This window comes from Alligator sinensis, unplaced genomic scaffold (genome assembly GCF_000455745.1).
Source record: "Alligator sinensis unplaced genomic scaffold, ASM45574v1 scaffold752_1, whole genome shotgun sequence".
NCBI classification, from domain to species: Eukaryota; Metazoa; Chordata; order Crocodylia; family Alligatoridae; genus Alligator; species Alligator sinensis.
This window is the reverse complement of record NW_005842000.1, coordinates 2751467-2760575: the sequence shown is the minus strand read 5'-3', so window position 1 is coordinate 2760575 and position 9109 is coordinate 2751467. Positions and strand designations below refer to the sequence as shown.

The 9109-nt window shown below is 47.3% G+C and overlaps 1 protein-coding gene across 1 annotated transcript in view; it reads right to left on the bottom strand.

Moving 5' to 3' along the window:
* Positions 1 to 9109, bottom strand: part of ARFRP1 (ADP ribosylation factor related protein 1) — a 125771-nt gene that overhangs the window by 66117 nt on the left and 50545 nt on the right. The window lies entirely within an intron of this gene.

Below are 9109 nucleotides of genomic sequence, written 5' to 3'. Positions count from 1 at the left end.
AGGAGGTACATTTTGAAAAGGTAATGTTGAGAGAGGCTGATAGGAGCTAGTGCCCTGATCCCCAACCAGGGTGCTAGGTGGGTTTATCACAAGACAAACCCAGAGATTTCAAAAAGCAATCCATAGAGTTAAAACCATTCTGATCTGTTTGGGGTCTTTCTGATTTTTTTGCAACAGAAGAATTGCACAAAAAGATTGAGACCCACTGAGCTAGTGAATAAACTGCTGTCTGAGCGTTTTCTAGTAAGTTATGATACTGTAAAGATGCAATCTGAATATTAATGGGAGGCACCAGTGAAACAGCTTAATCATGAATATGAGTAAGTTTGGAACAAACTGTTTCCCAGAAAAGTGACACTGCACACACAGTGACATCTCTTTCACTGAGGAAATGTTCTTTATCGTGAATCCACATGACACCCATCTTGCCTGAAATATTTTTTCTAATCACTAGGCCCTCTTTATGCCTTTATAATAAGTATATCAATAATCATGGTTTTGTAGAACTAAAAAGATGATTTCAGTGAAAAGTAGCTCAGCCTAACACCAAAATATTTTGCACTGTCTTAGCATCTTTGGAATGGGTCTGAGGTCAATATGATGCCAGCCTTGCAGATATCCCTGTATGTTCAGATCCAGCAACTGGTTTTGGAATCTAACTTCACATCAAAAGCATCTGACTCTTAACTTGTGCTGTATGAAGTTTCTTTATTGAAAAAAATAAAACAAAATAAAACCTTAACTTGCTCTTTTCACCACTAGAGGGAAGCTGCAGCACAGGCTGGGTACATGGTTTTTTGCTAAAGAGATTAGTTTTCCACCAGGTCAAGCAGTTGAGATCTCCTTTGAAATGATATAGCATTTATTTAATGCAGCTTCATTGGCCTCAAGCTGAAGACATTTTGATGTCTTATTTTTGCTGATGAGATTTCTAACAGTCCTGTGGGTGGAAATTATTATGAAAATTAACAGCAATAAAAAATTGCTTGATAACGTTCAGTGGAAGATGAACACCTTGTTGTTTCCAAGTCCAGCCCTCAAACCTCTAACCCCCAAGTGAGAATATTCTCACTGTGCATTCTGCTGGATGGATATCTTTGGGGAAGGCAGGGGACAGACCCTGGGTCTTCCAACATTGGGAGACCCTGGAGTACATCACCCTTCTGGACAAGCAAACCAGTTGGATATTCGCCACAGTTGCTGGAGAAGGGGATGGCTTGAGGGACTTGACTCTGAGAGGCCAAATGACCAGCTCATGATATCAGTAAGACACAGATAAAGATGTGTCAGACCAGCTCCCCAGTGCCCGCTAGAGTCTCAGGTGTGGTCACTGCTTTGCTGTTCTGCAGCGAGGACATCACTTGGCACAACTGCCTGCTGTGCTACCACATTTGAGAGACTTGGTGCAAAGTTTCTAAGTCAGGTCTGCCTCCTAACTAATTTTAGCTGGTAGATTCTGCTGAAAGATAGGTATTCTAGCTAGGCTGGGAATTAATGCATAGTTCCTGAGAATCCATTTTCCCTTAAAAATGACCTCTGGTTGTTAAAAAACTTGAACTCGTGACATAGCACAACCACCTACCCTTCTGTCACACCCCAAAGCTGCTTCCTAATATATTTTTGCTACCATAAGGAACTTGGATTAGATTTTGGATGAACACAGTGGAAAATAAAATATTAATATTCATGTGTGGGTTTGAGACGCAATGCTAATTTGCACATCTTTTGAGAGTGGGTGGAAAGGAAATAATGGTAACAACCACGGGGAATACAGCAGCTCTAGAGCATCTTGATAGCAGTTAACCCAGCAGTCAACACTGGTGAAAAATATTTGCAAGGCATGGGTCCGTATAAAATGTCAGTTGTTTGATTGTTGAACAGCACCTTTGGTGCTATCTCGACCTCTGGCAATACAGACCCTTGAGCAAACTGGTCTGTAGAGGGAACAGACTGATCACGAGGACGATGTGGCAGTGCATGAGACTAGAAGAATACGTGGAGGTGTCTTTGTAATCTCCACTTGGCTCTCCTTCATTTCCCTGAAGCTTTGCCTTCTTACAAGGGTTTGCTGTGGGTGACTTGCTCCAAACGTGACCAAGGCCAGAGGCGAGTGATACAGTGGTCACTTTCTGGGGATTGCTGGGTAATGCTGTGAGCTTCAGTGGCTTTGAGTCATCCTGAGGATGTTGGAGGTTTTGTTGGAGTAGGTGCCCTGTTCTAAATGGCACACTCGGCTTTGGTCAGCTGCGTACCTGATCTGTTTAAACAGCTGCTCATTCTCCTAAATCAATAAGGGATGATTGTCCAGCCCATTTATCCCCCTCTGAAAAGAACATCAGGCAGAACGGAGAACAAAATGAATGCCTCCCCAATGCATCCTTAATCCTAGGATAATGCAGCATGGCTCTTCTATTTCACTCCCCTCAGAGGTTTGCAAAAGTCTACACGTGATTTGGTCCCTTGCAATTTCTTGGAAATGCCCAGGTGGATCAATGAATGGGCAGATAACAGTAAGAAATGTGTGTGAAAATCAACATGTCAATGGAAAAGGAGCCAACTGATTACCAGAAAGTAACTGCATGTCATAGTTACACTGACGTTGCCAGGCAGTGCTAGGTTGGCAGCTTCCAGAATCCCAGGCGCTCTTGCTGAGAGGGGTGCGCACCGCTGTGTCCCACTGCAGCTCTCAGAACAAGGTTAACAAACTGAAAGGCTTGGGACAGGTGCTGGCCTCTGAATGTTGCCCACTTCAAACATATCCCGCGAGGCCCATGGGGAAGTACCCCCAGGACAAGGCGTTGAGGAATGTCCAGGTGTTCACTGTGTCTTCTTCAGGCCTCTACTTCCTTTGGGAAATGGCTGATGTTATCAATCGGTTCCCCTCTCCTATTTATATTCCATAAGTTCAAATTGAGCAAGGTAATTCCCACAGCCCCTGCTCCAGTGCCAGCATCTAATCGGGGCTACAAATTAACTAGGTTGTTCTTAGTCAATGGCACTTCCTAACAATAATGGCCATAAAGTTTCAAGCCATTTGTACGGAAGGCATACATCGGTCTGTCTGCTCATCGCCATGCCAGAACGCTGAACCGGCATGGAGAGCATGCCAAGACTGATTCAGCTACACCAGCATCTTTCCTGTGACAGAGGCCACGGAAGGACATCCGCAGCTAAGAAGCAATGAGCTCAGACAGAAGTAGTGTCTCCCTAGCTGCAAGCTTTAATGCCTGGCTTCTGTCCTGATCCAGGAAGGGTTTTGTATTCTTTCTGGCTACTGGATTTTACCTTTGATCTTGTCTTGTGGAGCTCTGTTTTTCCCCGTGGAAATGAGCAATCCTTTTTGACACATCCAGTGGCTGTATGAACATGGTCCAAAGAGATTTGCCTTTCAGGAGCAGCATGTGGAGTTGGAGGTAGGGCAGTCTGTATTTCCGTTGAAAACATTATCCTTGCAAGGGTGCGCAGTGCTAGTTGAACAACCACAATTCACAATGTAAACCCAGAGATTTCAAATAGGGATCAAATAGGGTGTTAAGGCCATTCTGCACTGCTGTGGTCTTTCTGAGTTCTTAATTGCTCTGGTGTTTTTTGTAGTCAAAATGCAAGTGAGAGCTAAAAGCTGGCATTTTCCAAGGGGGACCAGGAGTCTAATGAGGTTGAGAACCACTGCTCTAGCCCCATGCAGAATGTGTCTCCGTGGCTGGTTCAGGAGGAGGACATGGCGACTTTCTTAGCCCATCGTAATCTCCGCTTTGCCTGTCAGGAGGCTTTTCCTTTGCTTGTTAAGAAGTAAGGTACATGATTCGGCATCTGAGAATGGTTGAACATAATTAAGGAACCTGTTTGGAAGTTCAGTGCTGCGTCTTCCTTTCGATCAGCTGGTAGATGCTAGTGGCAAACTACAGCAGTTACACTCATTACTCCTCCCCCTGGAGAGCAGAATACTGATCCCTCCTCATCCCCAAATGCACGTGCAGATGGTCTGAGGTTTATATGAAGTGAAGCCGTGCTACAACAGAAACACAGTGTTGCATCCTAATCGACCCAGAGCATAAGTCAATATACGACTAGGACTGGATACACAGAATAGTGTCGGTGTCACTGCAGCCTATAGACAGCTGCCTGCAAAGTGAACGGATGCAACATGGATACGTCAAAGTTACGGATGTAAAGGGATTTGGGTGCGAGATGCTTGACCTTGAGGCCCTAACCTGGCCACTGCTCTTGCCAAACACCTGAGAAAGAATGTCTTGCATGAGAAAGCTCTTCTGACTTTATTCCAACCACAATGGGTCCAATAAGAGAAATCTTTCCTAAGAAATCCTTGTTTCTGGTCAACTCTAGGAGTTGAAGAGTTCCTTGAGCTGGAGCTTTGAGACCAACAGGTGACTTTGGACTTGGAGGAAATTTGATTCTAAAAACGGCAATGCAGGCATCTGCATTCCTTGTGTCTTAAGTGATTTCTACATCCAGTTTGCAAGGACAAAAAATGCTTTTCTAACTGAATCATCCCAGGCAGCTCCAGCTTCATTCTTTCTTGCGTGGTGCATCGCAAGCTTCCTTAACCATGTCCTCATGCCAGCCTGAGTAGAACTTGGCTTCTTCTACAAGGTGAACAGGAATCACTACTAATATTGGTGTAAAAGCCAGTGCCTCTGGCACAGGAAGAGGGCAACATTTTTACATAATGGCTTTTCCAAAACAGAATGCAGTCAAATTTGCAGTGTGTTTGGGACCTGGTTCGAAATGTAAAGGAAGAGGTGTTGTGCTCTAAAATATTTTACAGAACCACTTCTCAGAAATGCTTAGTCACAATGGCTAATCAAGAGAAGAACATGCTTATTTGGAAATAGTAAATCCTTCCTCCAAGAAGACACAAACCATCTGCATTTTACTGTGGGAGCATATTTAGACGGTCACATTCATTCTATAAATATTTTGTCAGCGATCGCATTTCTGGCTAAGTGGGTAAATGGAAGAATGCAGGAACTAAAGACAATGAGGGGTTATTAATTCAAATCTGCAGCAGCGAAACAATGCAAGAGAGAAGTCTTTTAAAGTTTCAGTCTCATGAGGAGGAGGTGCAGACACTGGTATGACCTGGTTCATAAGCCACACCACCACAGGACTTGAAAGTGTCTGAAACAATCCCTGCCTTGACTGCCCTGGGGAAGACGCTCTTTGTGAGCTGTCAAGCATGAGACTTGGATCAAATGGAAACCAACCTCACAAGAGGTCTTAAGTGATTTTAGAGCAACGCACATATGGAGATGAGTGGTTGCTGGGCGAATTAAGGCATGTGTTTGGATCGGTGGTGGTTGTGCTACGTTTCTATCTTAAATCCTTTTGTTAACAAATACACCCACTGGATGGCTGGATAGCTCCTGCCTTTTACATGCCACACATTTTCTTCTCTCCTGTTTGCTGGAAAGGGGAAAAGAGCAAGAGTTTCCTATTTCCCAGCCAGCACTGTGGAATCTTTCTCTGCCTACTTGCCTCTTCCTCCTTGCTCAAGCGGTTGTAACTTTTGAGTGGGGGACAGGGTCAGAGGTTCTGATTCAAAATGTGCCCTGGTGATCCTGGATGCCTTGTGAATCCCGCTGCCTCCAGCTTGGTAGAGAGCACTTTTGCTCTTACACTGAGAAGCTTGCGCTTGGCCTACAATGTCTTGAGCAACTGCAGGGCACATGCTATCATTAAGCAGGCTGCCTGAGCTGCCACTTGGATGGGTGTCCAAGATGGGTTTGTCTTATCTGGCTATAATGGTTCCACTGGGGAGATGTGATTCCTATGCAGAGGACAGGCCCATCCATTGGGATGGCTGTACCATGGGTTTGCATTTTGATTTCCCAGGGCTAAGCATAAGCATGACATTTCCATAGGGTTCGCTCCCTATGGGAAAGCCCCAGCATTTGTGCTTTGCCCCTATAGTGAAAGGTGGTCTTGTTGCTTATGGCTCTCTGGTATGGAGACTGCTGTTGCTGCAGGTGGGCCTGGCTCCGAGAAGGCTGTACCCCAGATCTTAGGAGTTCAAGTGTAAAGCACATGTTCATTGTTCCTGCGGCGCACGGTCAGCAGAAAGGGGATTACGTGACAGAATTTATGAAGCAAAACTCCCTGCAATGTCTAGAGGGTCACTTAGCCACCTTCTACAGGACCCCTCACCTTCACATGGTACCAACAGCGGCAACGGCTTCCATTGCTTCCAATGTCACTGGGGACAGTGTCAGGATTGTATTTAGCAACCAATAATACGTGCCCCAGAATGCGTGCAACTGGGAAGTCATTGTATAATTACAAATAGGGAAGAAGAGAGTCTGCAGAGGGGGAATTTCCCTGCTTTCCCCCAAGGCAGGTTAATGGCTAATGGGCTAGGGTAAGGACCCTGGGCTTCAGAAAAGCAGACTTTGACTCACTCAGGGAACTGATGGGCCGGATCCCCTGGGAGGCCAGTCTGAGGGGAGAGGAGTCCAGAAGAGCTGGTTGTACTTCAAAGAGTAAAAGTCAGCACCAGTTAGGATGCTGAACATGGTTCATATGCAAATATCAGTTGTCATCTGCTTCCTGGACAACTATTCAGAGGTGAATACGGAAAAAGTGACCTGCTGAGTCAAGAAGGACATGGGAAGATGAGGCCATGATGACACTGAGCTTAGACCACACTCTGAAATGCAAGAAAAGTCCAAGCCATGCTTTCCCATCACAAAGGATGAGCAGCAAGGGAATGAAATGAAACTAAGACTTCCTGTTGGTTGTTTTAGCCACTTGGTGGATAAAAAAATTAAAGTTTGGACGTGAAATGGGAGCAGATGCTGGATCTCAGGCTGCTCTCTGAATGTCATCTCCAGCCCTGGCTTGGTTCCTGCTTTGCTTTCAAGGGATTTTTGTCTGCGGAACTAGAACAGACCAGTGACGCTCAGTTGTACGAGTGGTGTGAACTGGATCAGCCCTGTGCTGCCCAATCCAGGCTATCCAGCCCATGGGGCTCCCCGGGCATCAGGATGGTGACAGCAGGGGAGCTGCAGTTAGCTGCCACTGGTCCCCTGCCACTAGGTGTTGGAGCCATGGGGGGCCCTGCCAGCTGGATGACAGTTCTGCGGGCCAAACCCAGCTTGCTGGGCTGAGCTAGAGGTTGAGCACCCCTGGAATAGACCATTGGGAGACAAAGCCCTTGCATCCAGAAGTGACAGGTAGTTTGGGTGCTCCCACTGTTGCAGGGCTCAGCTGAGAGTGACCTGATGTCCTAGGCATGCTGAGCTCTGGCTCTCTGTGCATCAGGGTCCCCAGCGGCACCTAGGTAGGGGACTACCCTCATCCTTTTTCATTTTAACGTTCTGGTGATGGAGTTTAGACCCCCTTGCCTCCCTGCCCTATCACATGCACTTGGAGGAGAAGGTGGTGATTAGGAACAGTCAGCATAGATTCACCAAGGGCAAGTCATGCCTGACCAACCTGACTGCCTTCTATGACTGGCTCTGTGGATACAGGGAAAGCAGTGGATGTGATATACCTTGACTTTAGCAAGACTTCTGGTAGTCTCCCACACCATTCTCACAATCAAGCTAAGGAAGTACAGGCTGGATGAATGGACCTTAAGGTCAATAGAAAACTGGCTCCATCATCAAGCTCAAAGGGTAGTAATAAATTACTTGATGTCTAGTTGGCAGCCAGTATCAAGTGCAGTGTCCCAGGGGTCAGTCCTGGGGCTGGTTTTGTTCATTATCTTCATCAATGACCTGGTAGATGGGATGCAGTGCACCCTCAGTAAGTTGACAGATGACACCAAGCTGGGAGGAGTAGCAGATATGCTGGAGGGTAGGTAGGGCTAGGATTCAGAGACCTCAACAAATTGGACGATTGAACCAAACAAAATCTCATTAGGTTCAATCAGGACAAGTGCAAAGTCCTGCACGTAGGATAGAACAATGCCATGCTCCAGTACAGGCTGGGGGTGACTGGCTGGGCAGCAGCTCTGCAGAAAAGGACCTGGGGTGACAGGGGACAATAAGATCAATAAGCTGAATATGAGCCAGCAGTGTGCCCTTGTTGCCAAGAAGGCTAATGGCATCATGGGCTGCATCGGTAGGAGCGTTGCCAGCTGCCAGATCAAGGGCAGTGATTCTTTCCCTCTGCTCAGCACTGGGGCCCACATTTGGATCGTGTGTCCAGTTGTGGATCCACCACTGCAGAAAGGATGTGGACACATTGGAGAGAGTCCAGCGGAGGGCAATGAAAATGGTTCGGAGCCTGGGGGACGTGACTTGTGAGGAGAGGCTGAGGGAGCTGGGCTGATTTAGTCTGGAAAAGAGAAGACTGAGTGGGGATTGAATAGCAGCCTTCAACTCCCTGAAGCGGGGTTCGAAAGAGGATGGAGCTGGGCTGGGCTCAGTGGGGGCAGACGGCAGGACAAGGAGCAATGGGCTCAAGCTGCAGCAAGGGAAGCTGAGGTGGGATATTAGGATAAACTCTCTCACGAAGGTGGGGAAGCACTGGGACAGGCTGCCCAGAGAGGCGGTGGTGCAGTCTCCATCCTTGGAGGGGTTTAAGCCAGGGGGAGGCAAAGCCTTGGCTGGGGTGCTGGAGTTGGGGCTGGTCCTGCTTGGTCTAGATGTGACCTCCTGAGCTCCCTTCCCCCCTCATGTTCTGTGGTTCTGTGCACACATGAATGCACACGTGAACACACACACGTACACATGCATACGCACACTTACATTTACACATACACACATACATGCACACATATGTGTATGTCTACACATACATGTATATACACGTGCACATGTACACACACGTGCACATATACACACACACGCGCGCACATGGTCACATGCACACATACGGTCACGCGTACACATATACGTGCACACGTGTGCTTAATGCGTATACACATGTACACATACGGGTACACGCGTGGTCACGTGTACACCTACATGTGCACATGCACACACACACACACACATGTACACGCGCACGTACAAGTAAACACAACACGTGCGCGCGCGCACCTCTCTCTACCTGCACACCAGGACACATGCATGTGCTCACACGCACACGTCCCCCGGCCCGGCCCGGCCCGGCCCTCCCGCGGCGCTGCCCCCGCATCCCCGCC